The 9,602-nt window shown below is 40.8% G+C and overlaps 1 non-coding gene across 1 annotated transcript; it reads right to left on the reverse strand.

Annotated features, from left to right (window-relative positions):
- Positions 1–9,131: 9,131 nt before the first annotated feature.
- LOC136168008 (U6 spliceosomal RNA) lies at positions 9,132–9,238 on the reverse strand. The gene has a single exon (XR_010663175.1). It is a non-coding gene; the product is annotated as a U6 spliceosomal RNA (small nuclear RNA).
- Positions 9,239–9,602: the final 364 nt, after the last annotated feature.

Genomic DNA, 9,602 nt, shown 5'->3' on the forward strand with positions numbered 1-9,602 from the left:
AAAACATCTAATGCAAAAGACTTTTTTAAGAGTGTATAACTATACAAGTCTGAAGAATTTAAAAATATTGGCTTCCAGAATTACAATTAGTTTTTTAAGAAAGCAGTTTTAAAGTAGATATATCCTCTCTTCAAACTAACTGTAAGGGTTGTTTTGTGGTTTAGTCGCTCAGTCGTGTCCAACTCTTCTGCAGCTCTATGGACTGTAGCCCACCAGGCTTCTCTATCTATGGGACTTTCCAGGCAAGAATACTGGAGTGGGTTGCCACTTCCTCCTACAGGGGATCTTCCCAACTCACAGATCAAACCTACATCTCCTGCACTGGTAGGCAGATTCTTTACCACTGAGCCACCAGGGTGTTAATATTTTTATGTGTGAAGCAATGAGTTTAACCAACTGCAGTGCACCCTGAAAGCCAAAATAAATGTACAAATTATATTTAGGCACCTAGAAATTTTGTTTTACAGTAGAAGAGGAAACAGCAGCAAATTATTATTCCATACATGAGGGAATAAGAAAAATATTCTTTAGAAATAATGTAAAACAAAACAAACAAAAACCAAATTCCAGCTGAAATCAAGAAAGTTTATTTAAGTTGCTGGGGGTCTTAGTTAACAAATAAAACCCATGTATCAATAGTACGGAAAAAGAAAGACCTATATTTATTCAGTTTGATTCATAAAGCATTTATTGAAAACCCAATAATGTATCATGCACTGTGCTATGGTTCAGAGGTGACTAACTCACGTTCCCAAAGTAGCCACTGTGTAGTTGGGTAGATAAAGATTACTTACAAATAACTATAGTACCATGTGATAGATGAAATGATGAACACAGCATATAAGGAAAGTGTGGATGGTTGTTATATCTGTACAACACAAAGCCAAAAGAATTCTTCTCCTTTATAAGATAGGAATCCTTTAAAATGTAGTCCCATGGCTAAGACTCCATGCTGCCAATGCAGGGGGCCCAGGTTTGATCCCTGGTCAGGAAACTATTAGTAGATCCCCCGTGCCTCAACTAAAGATACCTCATGCTGCAACTAAAACCTGGCACAGCCAAATAAATAAATATCTTTAAAAGAATAAAAGGAAGTAAAGGAGAAAATCTAACATATCACTCATTGCTCACCTATTATGCAAAGCACATGCTAGGTACAGGGAAGCAGAATGACTGACACGGGCCCTGTGGTCAAGAGTTTCTAAATACTAAGCAATTTCTCCAATACAAATGCTTTTAACAGAAGGCAAAGCTTAGCCAGATTATTCAATGAGCTCTTTTAAGCTATAAACTAATTGTATCCTTCCTATCTCAGAGTTGCCTAATTAAAAATTATATATATATATGTTGACATTTGGCATCTAGTCCTTTGTTCACTGAGTGACTTTGAAAAGACATTTCCCCTCTCTGAAGCTCTATTTTCTTGCCTATAAAATAAAGAGTTCAATCAGAATATCTCTAAGGTGTTTTCTAGACCAAACCAGATAAACTCTAAGGTGTTTTCTATCCATCCAAAAAGTAGTTGTTCTTTTTTTTGCCCGCTTTGTAAGCTGACTAGTAACATCCTATGTGAAGCAGTTTTTAAGGGATTAAAAATAAACCCTCCTGCCTCCAAGAATTCTGCTTCTACCTGTTCATTCATGTCTGAAATGCTCTCTACTCAGAGTGTCATTTTATGAATTTAAATCCCAATTATATTGAAAATGACCCAGAAAGACATTTCAGCACATAATCAGTTAAGTCTGTGTGTGACAGGGCAGAGTCTCAGTTTTCTTGTGAAGAGTGGTGAGAAGAGAGGGGAGAGGAGGTGGTTAAAAAGGACTAGAGGGGACCGACGGTTCTTATCAGAAGCTAGATGTCATCTAGTTATGAAATGAGCTTGATCTAAAGTAGATGAACTAGATCTAGATCTAAAATTAGATCTAATTCTAATTTTGCCTGTATCTGGGCAATAGCCAAATTAAACCAATGCTGTCAATGTGTTATCTCAGGACCCACGGACTGTGAGGGGCCCATGTGAGCTCCCATCCAGGTTAGGGATGGGGAAGAATTGCTGGGGCTGACAGCTGATCCTGAAAAGGATCAATCCTGTGATGTGAAGCACTGGCAGAGGAGCTGCTGGGATAAATCCCTCGCTCCTGCTCAGACCCCTCTCTACTGTACTGTCCCCCAGACTAAACTCCAGGCCACCAGGAAGCAAACGCATAACTCCACAGTGGTCTTGGTTTTCTGTGGAATGCTGTACTTGTGGCTGTACAAATGAAATTAATTTCTATTCTTTACCAGTTGCCCTAGTTCCCTCTCCTTATTTCCCTCCCCCATCACAAGAAGCTTCATCTTGCTTATCCAAACCCTCTTCCTCTGTATTTTTTAAATAATTAGTGTCAAGAATTATGAAGGCATACAATAAATATTACTCAGTCTAAAAAGGAATGAGATCCTGATTCAAGCTCACATCATGGAGGAACCTTGAAGACATCATGCTAAGTGAAATAAGTCAGACATCAAAGGACAAATATTGTATGACTCCACTTATGTGAGGTTCACTGGGTAGTTAAATAGAGACAGAAAGTAGAATAGTGGTTACTACTGGCTTGGGGGAAGGGGAATGAGGAGTTAATGTTTAATGGGCAGTTTCAATATGGGATGATGAAAAAGTTGTGAAGATGAAAGGTGCTGATGGTTGCACAACAATGTAAATGTGCTTAATGTCACCGAACTGCACACTTAAAAATGGTTAAAATGGTAAACTTTATGCTATGTATATTTTCCCCCACACACACAAAAAACAGAAAGGTCAGCAATTTTACCCTGCTTATAAGCTAACAAACTAACCTGCTATAGTTTCATTGATGTAACAAGACAGGGGACTCCTGGTCAGAGTTAGAGAACCTTATTAGAATTGATGCTTTTGAACTGTGGTGCTGGAGAAGACTCTTGAGAGTCTCTTGGACTGCAAGGAGATCCAACCAGTCCATCCTAAAGGAAATCAGTCCTGAATATTCATTGGAAGGACTGATGCTGAAGCTGAAGCTTGATGTGACGAACTGACTCATTGGAAAAGACCCTGATGCTGGGAAAGACTGAGGGCAGGAGGAGAAGGGGATAACAGAGGGGGAGATGGTTGGATGGCATCATCGACTCAGTGGACATGAGTCTGAGTGAACTCCGGGAGTTGGTGATGGACAGGGAAGCCTGGCGTGCTACAGTTCATGGCGTTGCAAAGAGTTGGACACAACTGAGCGACTGAACTGAACTGAACTGATTACTCACAGAAATTAAAAGCCAGAGTCAGCACATTCTTTACTGGTTTGACCACCCCCCCCGTTCTCACAGGGCAACATGAAGAGGGTCAGGTAACACCTGCACGCACACTGGGTTGCATCATGAGAGTGGAACTTTGAGCTTAGGGAACCCAAGTATGTTATAAGCAGTAAATATGCCTGTTCTTTGCTCCAGAGGCAGACATTTTCTTTACTGTACATGGAGAGGGGCCATGCCTGTCTGCCACAGAGGAAGACACTTTCTCTACCTTCAAACATCCCTGAAAAGACAGCTTGGAACCAAGGGAAGCCAGAGGCTTGCTTGCAAAACGTGCTGAAACATGACTGATGCATGAGAATCACCACCTAGCAATCAACATATGTTATTCTTACCAAAAAAAAGATTTTTTTTTAAAGTGAGAAACAGACTAGCGAGCAACAGATATGAATCTCTGGTTTCAATTTATCTTGAATTTCTCTGTAACATTTTTATGGAAGTGTAATTTGCATACCATAAAACTTATTGATTTTAACAGTAAAATTCAATAAATTTTAGTAAACTTATATAGTTGCACAACCATTACCAAAATCGGTTTTAAAATACTTCATCAGAAAAGTTCCTTCATGTCAGTATGCAGTCAGCCTGTGGTCCCTTCCACAACCCAGGCAACCAGTGACCTTTCTTTCCTTACAGTTTAGCCTTTTCCAGAATTTCATACAAATGGAATTATATAGTATGTAGTCTTTTGGGTGGAGAAGGCAATGGCAACCCATTCCAGTACTCTTGCCTGGAAAATCCCATGGGCAGAGGAGCCTGGAGGACTGCAGTCCATGCGGTCTCGAAGAGTCGGACACAACTGAGCGACTTCACTTTCACTTTTCACTTTCATGCATTGGAGAAGGAAATGGCAACCCACTTCAGTGTTCTTGCTTGGAGAATCCCAGGGATGGCGGAGCCTGGTAGGCTGCCGTCTAAGGGGTCGCACAGTCGGAATGAAGTGACTTGGCAGCAGCAGCAGCAGCAGTAGCAGTCTTTTGGGTCTGTTTTTGTTAAAACTAGCCAGATGTTTTTGAGATTCAGCTATGTTGTGGCATGATTCGGCAGCTTACTATTTTTTATGCTGAGAAGTACTGTGTTAAAAGATCCACCACGTTGGGCTTCCCTGGTGGTCCAATGGTTAAGAATCCACCTGCCAATGCAGGAGACACATGTTTGATGAGTGGTCTGGGGAGATTCCACATACCATGGAGCAACTAAGCCCGTGCACCACAGCCCCTGAGCCTGTGCTCTAGAGCCTGAGCCACACTACCAAGCCTGCACGCTGCAATTGAAGCCTGTGCATTCTAGAGCCCGTGCTAAGCAACAAGAGAAACCACCGCAATGAAAGCCTGAGCACTACAACTAAAGAGTAGCCCCTGCTTGCTACTAGAAAAAGCCTGCAAGCAGCAAAGAAGACCCAGACCAGCCGAAAAAAATTTTTTAATAAAATAAATAAAATTTTTAAAAGATACACCATATTTTGCTTATCTGTTCATTAACAAATCAAATTTGCATTGTGTCCAGTTCGGAGCTAGTATGAATAATGTTATCTTGAATTTTAAAATCTATTTTCCTTATATCAGTTCAGTTCAGTTAAGTCGCTCAGTCGTGTCCAACTCCTTGTGACCCCATGAATCGCAGCATGCCAGGCCTCCCTGTCCATCATCAACTCATTTTGTTGTGATAGATAATAGCATCAAAACACTGGCCAAAAAGTATTGCTATCTAACACTTATTGCTTCTTTGCCAGGTGGTACTAAAAATTGCTTTATACAATTTTGTTAATACAAAAAAGTATTAACTTTTTTCCTGACAACAGTCTACAAGGTAGGTACTATTATTATAATACCTTTTCAATGATAAGGAAAAACCAGGTACAGAGAAGTTCAGTAAATTCTCTGGGCACACAACTGAAATGTGTTAAAGCTAGGATTCAAATTCAGATAATCCAGATCCAGAGTTCATATGTTAACCAGCACACAATAGTCTCTTATGATCAAAACAATTTTGACAAATTCTAAAACTTCCTCAAATTTTTAATATGCTAGGTACCACTTTTATATTTGAGGCAGGCATATGTCTCCAAGTGTTAATTATGTTCTGTTTCCTTATTTTCTTTCATACCCTAAGAGACCCCTTGCCTTCCCAAGTCTACACTGAAGTTGAAACAAAGATGCAAAAACAAAACAGCGCTGCAGACTTAGTTTCAAATACAAGCTCAAATACAGAGCTAGCTTTTCCAGTCTTGCTCACTAGGTAAGAATGAACCTAGGAAAAAGAAGAGGGGAAAGACAGGGTAGCCACTAGAACAGGAAAGCAAGGACCAACAGAAGGGATGGGGTGATCCTCAACCTGGAATGAAATGGACCTTTGCTGGAAAGAGCAAGGAAGTGGACATAAAGATGGAATATTTTTCCTTAAAAATGAATTCTTAACTTTGGAGACATTACGTGAAGGAGTGAGTGAAAGTCGCTCAATCGTGTCTGACTCTTTGCGACCCCATGGACTATACAGTCCATGAAATTCTCCAGGCCAGGATACTGGAATGGGTACCCTTTCCCTTCTCCAAGGGATCTTCCCAACCCAGAGATTGAACCCAGGTCTCCCACATTGCACAAGGATTCTTTACCAACTGAGCCACATAGGAAGCCCAAGAACGCTGGAGTGGGTAGTCTATCCCTTCTCCAGTGGATCTTCTGGACCCAGGAATTGATCTAGGGTCTCCTGCACTGCAGGCGGATTCTTTACCAACTGAGCTATCAGGGAAGCCCTTAAGTGAGGGAAGTCAGTCACAATAGACACATGTTGTATGATCCCATCTATATGTGTTGCTGAGGTCAAGTTCAAGGCAGAATAGTAGTTGACAGACTTGGGTGATGGAGTGGGGGAAATGGGGAGTTATTAAAGAGTAGAAAGTTTCAGTTGAACACGATGAAAAAGTTCTGGAGTTGGATGGCGGTGAAGGCTGCACAACAATGTGAATGTACTTAATGCCACTGAACTGTTCACCTCAAAACGATTAAGGTGGTACGTTTTATGCTAGGTGTATTTCACTACAAGTTTTAAAAATGGATTCTTCTGATTTGATACTGTTCAGTATGGACAGCCCACCTTCAGCAGTCCGCGATATTGATAACCCCTCTCCCCTCAAGAGAGATGGGAGACTTGACTACCTGGTCGGGGGAGAACATGAAGGAAGACCTGTGACTCTCCAAAGAGGGAAATCAGCAGTCCTGGTTGGGACTCTCTCAATGAGGCAGCAACAGATACACCACTATCATACTTATTTCTCATCAACTATAAACACTACATTCTACTTTATCTACAGATGTCTACAAATTCACTCGCAATGGAGGAGACACAGGAGATTCGGGTTCAATCCCTGGGCCAGGAAGATCCCCTAGAAGAGGGCAAGGCAACCCCCTCCAGTATTCTTGCTTGGAGAATCCCATGGACAGGAAAGCCGGATGGGCTACAGTCCATAGGGTAGTATAGTCCATCAAATATAAACACTACATTCAGTTTTGTCTATAGGGGCTTCCCTGGTGGTTCAGATGGTAAGGAATTCACCTGCAATGCAGGAGGCCCACATTTGATCCCTAGGTCAGAAAGATACCCTGGAGATGGGAATGGCTACCCACTCCAGTATTCTTGCCTGGAGAATTCCAAGGACAGAGGAGCCTGGCGGGCTACAGTCCATGGGGTCACAAAGAGTCGGACGTGACTGAGTGACTAAACAACCTTTCTATAAGAATTAGTGAATGCCTTGTACTATTCCACCATAACTTGTTACCAAGTCTCTAGGTGTTGGCCACATGGCTATTTCCAGTTATTCACCAAGAATAGAAGTTAGAAACAAAGAATTAAGAGCATCTCCATTTTCAACTCAGGTCTTCTACCACATCTACATATGTGTTCCCTTCAGAGATGGTCTTTTAACCAACCCCTGGCTCTGTTCTGTCATAGTTCCCCTAATGGAGTTGACTGAAAGAGTGGTTCTCCATCCTTGCTACACATTAGAATCACCTGAGGAGCTTTTAAGCCACACTCAGGCTCAACCCATATTCCAGGACAATTAACTCTTCATCTCTGGGCATGGGAAAATTAGTATTTTTAAAAGCTCCTAAATGATTCTAATATGCAGCCCTAGAGGAAAAATAATCTCCTAGGTCTCTTTCAGTTCTAAAATAATGAAAGCCTCTGAATTAAAAAGAGAGCTATAAACATTTTGCACAAAGTTTTCCTTTCAATGACTTCTTTGGGAAGTATTGATATTTCCCCAAAAAGGGACTATAAATTGAAGGGTATGTTTTATGAGAGTGTTACTTGGAATAATTAGGCTAATCTATATAATGCCACCCTGGCTTCCCTGGTGGCTTAGCGGTAAAAAATATCCACTCTCAATGCAGGAGACACAGGAGATTCGCGTTTAATCCCTGAGTCAGGTAGATCCCCTAGAAGAGGGCATGGCAACCCACTCCAATATTCTTGCCTGGAGAATCCATGGACAGAAAAGCCTGGTGGGCTACAGTCTAGGGTAGCAAAGAGTCAAACACTGAATGAGCATGCATGTACATACCAAATACGACCACCTACCAAATACAAATGTACTCTTCCTTCATTGCTCCAACAATATTGGAATATATAATTTTATTTTCACAAGTTTAACAGATGTTAAATATATCTCATAGCTATTTTTTATATTTATTATTTGGTTGTGCCAAGTCTTAGTTGCGACACGCAGGCTCTGAGTTGTGGCACATGGGATCTAGTTCACTGACCAGGGATCAAACTCAGGCCCTCTGCATTGGGAGCTTGGAGTTTTAAGTACTGGACCACCAAGGAAGTTCCTCTTATAGCTATTTTTTAAAAGCATTTTTAAAATTCACGGTGAGCAGAGCATTTCCTTCAATGTTAGCTAACTGTTTGGTTTTCCCTTTGTGTAAGCTCTCTTTTGATATTTGCCATATCAAAGAGGTATGTTATTTTTCTTGAGGTCATTATTAATCTGTTAAATAATAATAAAATAAATGATAATTTTAAATAAAATAGGTACTATTAACAAAAAGATCTACGGTGTGTTAGATACTATGTTGTGCTTTACACATATTATTTCTTACAAAAATCCTACAAAGCAGTTATCATCCCCAAGTTATAAATGAGAAAACTAAGGTCCAGAGGATAACATTGCAAAAGCTACCCGAGGTCACATAGATAGCAAATAGAACTGGGATTTGAACACAGCTCCATCTGGCTTTAATTGTCCATTCTCTATTTTTTTTTCCATTTATTTTTATTAGTTGGAGGCTAATTACTTTACAATATTGTAGTGCTTTTTTTCATACGTTGACATGAATCAGCCATGGATTTACATGTATTCCCCATCCCAATCCCCCCTCCCTCTCCACCCGATCCCTCTGGGTCTTCCCAGTGCACCAGGCCCAAGCACTTGTCTCATATATCCAACCTGGGCTGGTGATCTGTTTCACCCTAGATAATATACATGTTTCGATGCTGTTTTCTCGAAACATCCCACCCTCGCCTTCTCCCACAGAGTCCAAAAGTCTGTTCTGTACATCTGTGTCTCTTTTTCTGTTTTGCATATAGGATTATCGTTACCATCTTTCTAAATAAATATATATATATATATATCTCCATACATGTATATAGTATAAATTCCATATATATGTGTTAGTATACTGTATTGGTCTGTAACAGTATTGATTAGTATACTGTATCTTTCTGGCTTACTTCACTCTGTATAATGGGCTCCAGTTTCATCTATCTCATTAGAACTGATTCAAATGAATTCTTTTTAATGGTTGAGTAAAAATATGGAACGCTTCATGAACTTGCAAGTCATCCTTGTGCAGGGGCCATGCTAATCTTCTGTGTATCGTTCCAATTTTAGTATATGTGCTGCTGAAGCCAGCACTCCATTCTCTTTATTGAACAAAAAGTCAAAGTATTAGTCGCTCAGTCATGTCTGATTCTTTGTGACCCTGTGGACTGTAGCCCATCAGGCTCTTCTGTCCATGGGATTTCCCAGGAAAGAATACTGGAGAGGGTTGCCATGCCCTTCTCCAAGGGATCTTCCTGACCCAGGGATCAAACCCAGGTCTCCCGAATTGCAGGTAGATTCTTTACCACTTGAGCCACCAGGGAAGCCCTCTTTATTGGACAGGAAACCACCTAAAGCCTGCCCTGTTCTCTACACCTGTTGATATTTTGCACCACGTGATTCCTGCTGTATGACAAGTGATGGGTCAGTTCAGACCCAAAGGTAACTGATGTATATC

This window comes from Muntiacus reevesi, chromosome 4, assembly GCF_963930625.1.
Source record: "Muntiacus reevesi chromosome 4, mMunRee1.1, whole genome shotgun sequence".
NCBI lineage: Eukaryota > Metazoa > Chordata > Mammalia > Artiodactyla > Cervidae > Muntiacus > Muntiacus reevesi.